Consider the following 9,058-nt stretch of genomic DNA (forward strand, 5'->3'; position numbering starts at 1 on the left):
CTTCAGTACAATCGATGGATGCACCCCTCCCAACATCTTAAACTCAAGCTCATTGTAATTCCAACCATCAAGCTTTCTTCATTATGTTAAATCCTTGAGAGGATTTTTTAAATTTAGAGATGTTTGAAAGAACATTTACTATGCTTCCCATAGTTCCATATTGTTATTGGAATCCAAGTTTGCTTATTTGTGCGAAGGCTATGCAAGGACATACCATGCACTCTTCCATGGTGTTGAGCTTAACCATGGTGTTGAGCTTAACTAATAACTTCAATAGGCTTATTTAGTGTGATTTGCATTAGGCATATGAGCCTTGGAATTGTGTTCTTTTGAATTGGATCTTCGTACTCTTTGCATATGTATTGCCACCTTCTTACTTTACGAATTGTAGTAACATTTTTATTGTAAGCTAACCAATCACATATAGGCTTAGTTGTGCCAATAACTACTTTTCTAAAGCAGAATCTCTCATAAGAGATGCATGCATACACAAGGTATCCTCAACCACTTTTAAGTATTGCAATATTATTTTTGATGTTTTCCTTAACATTTTCTCACACTTTGTTATGGTGATAGTTGATATTGTTCATATTCCTTGTCTTCTCTTATGAGTTCTTTGAACTTCTATTGTAGATGGCTCTATGTTTGTGTTGTTCAGGATTGTCTCAATCGAAATACCTTACATTGTTTTCTTGACACAATATATTTTTCTTTTGAATGAGCTATCACGTAGATCTTGAATAAGGTATTTGCTTGCGATTTCATTAAATACTTGGATTGTTCCTCTCTTAGATTACTATGAAGGAGTTTTTTGCAATGATCTTGACCACCACATTCTTGTTTTCTTTGTCCTTCCTCCTTCCATTGAAAAAACTTCACAGCTTTGATATTTAATTACAAAATAGATTGTTTGGCTTCATTTGGGTTGGCATATTTAGGAGATATGTAGTATATAAAAAGATTTTCAATTGAGACAATAAAATTTTACAATATTAGGATACAACTCATGAGTAGTTTCACTTTGGAAGTACACCCTTCTCTACTAGTTAACTTTATTTGTACCACACACTCGCTACCTCCTATGTATGTGAGCTTTTCAACTGAGCTAGGATGTTCGAGCTTGCCACCTTCTATACCTACTCTCCCTAATTGGATGGATTGCATCCTAGGATTGGACCACCTTTTCTTCTTGCCTTGCTCTCCTCGGTGAATTTTGGAGCTACACCACCCTCAATATTGATGTCGGCCAACTCCATATGCTAATTTCCTGTATGGTCTCCACTCGAGCTTCTCAATCTCAAAGGTGCAACCTAAGCTTGAAATTTGCAAGCAATCCTTCTATATATGTTTTCAATATTGCATTTCTCACAGTAGAAGGAGTGATGTGACATCCTAGCTTCTAAGAAACACAAGAAAAAACATATTTGTTGTCTGGTTTTCTTAGAGAACAGAATATGGTTATTATGATCAATAATTGCTCAATCTAAATCATATTCCAACATAATAAAGAAATAGCTTTGGTATGTAAACTTTGAACAAAAATGATTAGAATGTAATAGAAATTTAAATGCAAGAATTCAAAATTTGCATGAATTATAGGATCAAATACCAAACAAGCTTTGCAGCACTTTTTTACCAAACACTATTGTATGTGCAGCACGACTTGTGTACTACACAAGTTAGATTCTCTCCCAAATAAATCTAGCAAGAATACCTGACATATTTGAAGCATTCTCTAGTCCTCTTAAAAGGAAATTCAACCTTCTATTTGTGAATGTGATCATCCAACATTTCAAGAGATTGTCAACATAGTCATCTTTATAAAATACTTCTATGATATTATCCGCATTTGTCTTGTCTAAAGCTTTTGTTCTTGGTTATATTTGTTGAGGTAGTGTTCTTGCAAAGATAATAGTACACCTCATTTTATCAATGAGATATTTTTCCTTTATAGCATGTTTCACACCCTATTATCAAGCATGCCAAAGTTAATCCCATTTACTGACATAATACCTATATGCAAATACACACATTAGAGCAATAGATGAGTGAATCTATCACCTAATAATTCAAACAATGGTACCTTGCTCCCTTAAAGAATTCACACATATGCAACAAGAAAGGTCTTTCCATTGCTTATCAAAATTCTTATACCCGTGGTAACTTGGACTTCTTGAAAGTTGCTACCAAATTCAAACACCATGGCCAAGTCTGTTTCATACTTCAAAATGTTGGAAGCAAAGTACGAAACTTTCAATTTTAATCATGATGCTAGATGCTAAAAGTAGCTTCTCACCTTTGCATTTATCTATCTATTTATATAATCATCCCTCAATTTAAACATGGTGGGTTTCAAGTTAAGTGAGGCTCAACATTAAAAGGTGGGCATGTGGATACATGTGGAGATGTCAAATGTTAGCTCATGAGTCCCCCCATTGCTTCTATCATTTTGTGTGCACATTGCAAAGTTCACCACTTGAACACAAATTCCCAACTATTGACTATACACAAGCTCAAAGTAGTAGTATGTGTAATGTTATAGATCTATCCCCTATTCAATCAAGTGGATCGAACTTCAAGTTCTTCCATAGAAGACATTTGGGACAACATATGTGCCATATTTCCTCAGAATTTTTAATTCAAAAGGAACACCCCTCATAACATCCTTACTATTTAAGCTTTTATTAGACCCTATCCTTTTGAAGAAGATAGAAACTTGAAAGAAAACTTATATTCTCTTGTCATTGTAGCGACATAATAGAAGTGATTTGTTGAAATAGATCTATCAGCTGAGAATGAGAATGGGTGACGTATCGTATACGTAGAACTACATGAGAGAAGATAAAAACCATTTCGTGAAGAGGACGTTCAACTATAGTGCAACCCTAAAACCATTTCCCTAAACTTCAACTATAATGCAACGCAAAAAAAAGGAAATCTCAATGAGACCAACGAAGTACCGAACAACCATTTTATAATAGCGAGATCGATAAAATAGGCAAACGGGACCAAAATCTCTAACAAAAGAATGCAAATTTTTGGCAATTACAGGTAAAAATTAATGTCACTCCAAAAATCTCAGTGGTTTATTAGATGAACCGAGAAGGGATGAAAAGGGTGGAACCATCAACATGAACAAAACCATAAGGTGGAATGGAGGAACCCATGCCATCCAGCTCTACAACGCTCAAACTATTGCGTCGCCAAGATTCTACAAAACCCTAAACCTAATAAAACCTATTAAAACTAATGAAATGCAACATTGACCAAATAACTTGCGACCTCATTCTAAGTCCACTAAGAAGGTAAAAACTAAGAGGCACGGGGTACCAAGAGCACTACCCTCTTTTGAAGAGACTCCAAGATGAAAAAAAGGATAGTTACATTCAATCAGTACATTTTCTGCATGTCTGTGTTCGAGAACGCATCCATCCATCTACATCTTGCTATTTCGAGTTACATAATGTTATTAAATATGGCAATGTAATTAGCGTGCTTACTATTGGTCTGCTTGGGTTTCTTCAAGACAATTCGATAGAGTTAAGAGGAGCAAGAGGCTTTCCCCAAAACTTGTGTGCACCAAAATAGTGGTTCTAAGATTTTGTTCGACAAGGGGAGAATTATACAACCCAGAAGTAGAATTTTGGAATATAAACTTACAAAGATATCAGGTCATCAATACTTGCTTACAAGCTTAACCTCATTTGGGGCACAAACTGACCTAGGTGCAGCAACGATCTAGCAACCAAGATAGAAGGTTCATACATGCTTCTTAAGTATGATTCATTCTATAAGCTTCAAGTTCAAATTAAACATGGGACTAGAGTAAGACTATCTGAATACTGAGTAACGTTCAAGTTTGAGAGAGAAGGTCGGGATCATCTTCATCAATGAAACCCCCCATTTGCACTTGGCTTCTCCAACAACTTTGTTACGAGAACAAGAACTAACCACTCCCACAGCCATAGTCACCGAAAAGGAGTGGAAATTTAGGAAAAGACACATCTCGTGAGAATTTGAGAGCTAATATTATAGTTCTCAAAAGCCAGGCTAGATTAGCAAATGTATGATGCTAGAAGCTTGCCTTGACATGTTAGGTTTGCTGCTACCCATTTGTCCCAAAAGCAGGAGAATAGTGTTGAAAGCACCAAAATTGAAAAATGCAAAAGCCCCAAGTCCATGTAGAAGATGGGTGATGGCTCTAGCCCAATGGTATTATTGTGGACTGAACTAGGAATGAGGAATGCATGGCTGCCCTTCCTATACAAGGTTGACATTTTGGTGGTATACTGGTGCTCACAGTTAATATGACAAAGTTATCATTCTTGAAGAACTTTTTTTAAATCCCATTAAATCGTTGTTTTTTAAATCTAATGTTTAATATCTAATTGCTAATTTAGAATAATAATCAAATTTTAGCATTTTGTTAAAAGAGGTAGAAAAAGAATTTAAATTTTTTGGAGAAGAGACACAACATCAGGTCCAGTGGACCTGAACCTCCCTGTAAATATCAAGGTAGTACTTTTATTATTCATGATTGACAAAGATTAGCACTTTCTGAAAGTTGAATCCCAAGAAATACACAAGGGATTGATTGCATGAACTTATGAGAACGCTTTTCAAAAGCATGCAAACAATCATCATTATGACCTTTAAGATATAATGAGATGAATCATAACCACGTGAGCGTTGGTATTATTATTCGTCAATTTACATCTATCATGATCGTTTCTTTTTATTCAATAGTGCTCGCTCACCGTCAAGAACATGTGTTAAAAAATAAAAAAACTTGTTCGGTAAAATAATAAGTTTATAGGATGTGTGAAATGAGAAAGCTTTTGAAAAGCTCTTCGGAGACATCTCATAAAATTTGAACGATATTAGAGAAGACTCACATAGTCCCTACACAAGGATGGCACGCATAAATCGAGAAAGTTAAAAAAACAAAAATTCCATGTGTGATGTATGGGGGAGAGGTGGCACACTTCCTCTCCAGTTATATATAATATGAGAGAGAGTGCCCCACTCTCGCCAACTTTTGTTTTCAATTTTGCTTTCAACTCAATTCTCTTTTCTAATTTCAGCTCAACTGTCTATTTTGCTTTATGTAATTGCGATATAAAAGGTTTACCTTTGATGAGTTGTTCATGCGGTCCTTTTGTAGCTAATATTGCTATTTGACTAGAGACACCTATAAGGAGAACATGTCCACTTGATTTAAATTGTTGTGATATAACAAATATTAATCGAAATCCGTCATTTATGTTTTTTCGTTGCTCACATGTTTATGGTGATGGTGATCTTTGTGTGTGTGTGTGTGTGTGCGCAAAATCTTGGTTGTAAAGTGTCCCTAAAATCTCAAATTTTCTCATTCACAAAAGGAATTCCCAATTGCCAAGAGATCCTTCAACCCGTTTCTTATTCTTTTTTGGTTGAGCTCCATGGACCAACCTAAGGGGTTAGGAATCATCTAGGAGCTTCCCTCAAGCTGATATCACTCAAAACGAACCCTAGGAGATCCCTCTCTGGCATTGTTCTGCCTCAGCTAGTTGCTACTCTAGATTGGTTTTTCCACACACAAAGAATCGACCATAGCTTTTCAAGTTTGCTAAGATCATTTCAAAGTAAAAAGCAATTTTGTTGTTCAAAAGATAAGCTACACTTTTCTCTTCAACATAAAGGCAAAATATGTGCTATTTGGCCACTGTGAGCACCGCAAGAAGGGGGGGTCTTTGGCAGACTGTCATTTTTTTATACAATGAATGACAAAAAAGTAGAGAAGCAATCTTCATATGTTGCAAAACTAGCATCACCTTTGCCTAACACTAGGCAAAATGAGGTCATACTTCTCCAACAGCAGCAAATTCTCTTGCCCAAGAAGGAGAACAATGAATTAAAGCAAAAATCTCAGGATCTAAATGAGAGAGTGAAAGTAAATGAGCCGAAGCTAAATAAGCCAACTCCCATTTCAATTTTAGATGATGAGTTAGTATCTGAACAATTGAAGAGATGCATAAGAAACTCAAGGGAGAGATCCAAGAGAATCTCAAGGGAGAGATCAAAGAAGAAGTAAAGAGCTCCTTAGACTCTTCTCGACTACAGAATGAGGGAAAGGAGCAAGCTGAAAGGTTGCTCAGCTCAAAGCAGCTCAGGATTGGAGGACTACTAGACAACTGTTGGAAAGAGACCCATGAAAAACTCAGCAAAGCCTGCTCAGAGTGCTACTGCAGCATGCAACCGCCGACACCCATTTAGAGTGCTACTCTAGGCTGCAACCGCAGGCACCCATTTTTAACTGTTGATATGAAGATGGAAGCTTGTCACATGTAGATCAATTTTTAAATTGCAGCATCTCTCAGCGTCACCATATTGCGACAGCGACAATGAGGTGGCAGACAACAGATTTCGAGGATGCAGCCAGAGGAATAAGACGCCAGACTCACAAAATCTACAAGGAAAAGATTGTTGGCGGCTCACCTTTTATGCTATCCGGAAAGGAATCGTGGTTGTTTGCTCAGCAGCAAACAATAGGCCAAATATAGGCGAAGCTACCAACGTAGCTTCTTGGGTGATCATAGTATCGGCAAGCGACATCGATCGACAGTCTTATTCAACCACAAATCGCTCGTGTGATTCGCGTTCTGTTAGTATCAAGAGTTATAGGAAAACGCCAAATTCAAGCCTTGAATACTTGCATTGAAACTTCACGCTGGCCTTTTGATCATTTTTGAAATTCTAAACCTCCCAATCATGCAGCGTCTCATTTGCACGTTCATCATGCTACTGATTTTCTCCGTAGATGGAACTCTGATTTGAGCAACGCAGCATTTCCTCATGATGCACTACAATGGCTTTAGGCTTGACGAAATCCTAATAGGGGACGTTCAGGGACTCCGTGCAGTCCGAGACAAAAAGCTGCAAAATTTTGAGTGACAATAATAATCACCTAAATGCCAATTTCCATGAAAAAGCGACGCAGGTCCAAGAGTCATCTACTGCACTGTTGAATCGTTAACACCCAGAGAATTCTGTTTAGCCTAACAAATCAGCCTCAAGCTCACAAATCGACTAAGTTCTTCACTAAAACATTAGAGTTTTGGTTAGACAACCTACAAAACATTCCAATCGACTCCTTAAACAAACTTGCATTGCCCTTATGCAAGAAAATAGACGTAAGATACTTGCACGGAACCCCAATCCTTTCAACTTCCAACAAAAGCAATGCTAACAGGATCTCAAAGTTCGCTTTATTACGTCCCGAATTCTAATTCTTTTAACTCCTAGTTGGAATTTCAATCCTGTACTCAACAGAGTTCGAGACGTCGAGAAACTTGACCTGGACGCTTGGGCATGGGCACGAATTAAAGCCCAGTTCACTCTTACTCAACCGGGAAAGCTGGTTACGTAGAGACGAGACAAGCGAATAGATAGGAGGTCGTGGTCAATCAAATCATACAAGCATCACAAACGTGCAGAGGAGGTAGTGCTAAGCAGAGATCAAGGAAGAAAAGGAAAGCCTCTTCCTTTCTTTAGACTTACCTCACCTCTGCTCCTTCAACTATTGCTTCTTTTTAGCTTCATCCTCAATTCGTACACCTTATAGCAAGTCCTCAAGGAGCAAAGCACATGCTTTCTCTATGCTTTTCGCCTAATTAGCTTGATAGCTTTGTTTTGCAGCTCAATCAGCTTTTTATTTAGCCATTACCGTGTTTGACACGTGGCTTGTCCTTTCCAATTTCCCAATCTTGCTCTAGGCTGGTGATGTAAAAAATCCTAATTTGAAGCAATATGGTGATTTCCAATTCCGCCATCTCGATAGATCCCTCGCTGTCAGCAAGAATTTCCACCACCTGAAGTGGAGTGCCCCAAGCAGCTAAAGCTGATTGCATCGCCATGTTCAAGCAAGGCCAGGTTATCCTGACGCAGCTGCTAATAGAGACAGACTGTCCAGCGTCACTTCACTAGAGAGATGGTTGTGCCTGTTCTCCAAGGGCATCGAAAAAGGCACGTTTCTCGTTGCTATAGCCTGCCCTAGCAGGGCAGTGCTAAAAAATGACATGATGGAAATTCACCACTGAAGTGAGGGAAGAGGACATGACACGCAATAACCCAACGTCAAAGAACTAGATGTCCAATTGCTGATGCGGCAGAAGTTAGACCTGGTCCAAAGCTGATAAAACTTGATAAATACTGCCTGTGAACCTACTATTGAAGGGGCGTGCATATCATCATAAATCTAGTGATGTAAATAAAAATCCCAATTTGAAGCACTTGCAAAGCCAATTTTGGATCACATGCTAACAATGGCAATTATTGGACCAACTTCTAGCAATAGGCCATAAGCTCCAAATTAAATGCTCCACCTTTCAAACGAAAATACCTACTTTTAGTCATAGTCTCTCATGGACGAACCTCTGCTTACTCGAACCAGCTAATGCTTAGACATACTCTACATATATACCTTTGTAAAATTAGAATATATCCAATCGTACAAAATTCAGATTTTGTTGTTCTGAAGTCCAAAATTCTTCTGTAGACATACTCTCCTGAAATGTAACTGAGCATAAGCTCAAACAAAGAATACTAACAATATGGAGCCGGTATAGAAACAAGGCATCCTGTTAGTGGAGTCTCATGCACTGGACTCACCAAGGAACATGTGATGGGCTTCAAATGCCAGTAGAGTTAATTGACTTCTTACGGTTCAGTATATGAGGATATCCTATAGAATTTGGAGCAGCACAGCTATTTTTATAGTTTTTGGGATGGTTGTCAGAAAATAGCACTAAGATTATTGCCCATTGTAGAGTTGCATATGGCAACTTTCTTTCGAGTGCCACAAGCTTCACCAAAACATTTCCAGTTTGTGAAAGTGAGTGGCCTAGTCATCTAGCTGATTCACCAAAAGCATCATTTATTTTCTTTGATGAGTTCACAACAGAGAAGCCGAGTGCGATTAGCAAACCAACATTCTCTCTCATGATTCTCTTACTTACAGCATTGTCAAGGGACAAATTAGCATATTTACCCTCCATAATTTTAAATCTCTCCTTTCATT

At 37.9% G+C, this 9,058-nt stretch overlaps 1 non-coding gene across 1 annotated transcript; it reads left to right on the top strand.

The window, feature by feature from the left end:
* The first annotated feature begins 4,844 nt into the window (after positions 1 to 4,844).
* LOC147886127 (U6 spliceosomal RNA) lies at positions 4,845 to 4,948 on the top strand. The gene has a single exon (XR_015543378.1). It is a non-coding gene; the product is annotated as a U6 spliceosomal RNA (small nuclear RNA).
* The last annotated feature ends 4,110 nt before the right edge of the window (positions 4,949 to 9,058 follow it).

The sequence above is a fragment of the Dipteris shenzhenensis genome, chromosome 24, assembly GCF_047967505.1.
Source record: "Dipteris shenzhenensis isolate YYH24624 ecotype China chromosome 24, Dip_SZ_1.0, whole genome shotgun sequence".
Lineage (NCBI taxonomy): Eukaryota > Viridiplantae > Streptophyta > Polypodiopsida > Gleicheniales > Dipteridaceae > Dipteris > Dipteris shenzhenensis.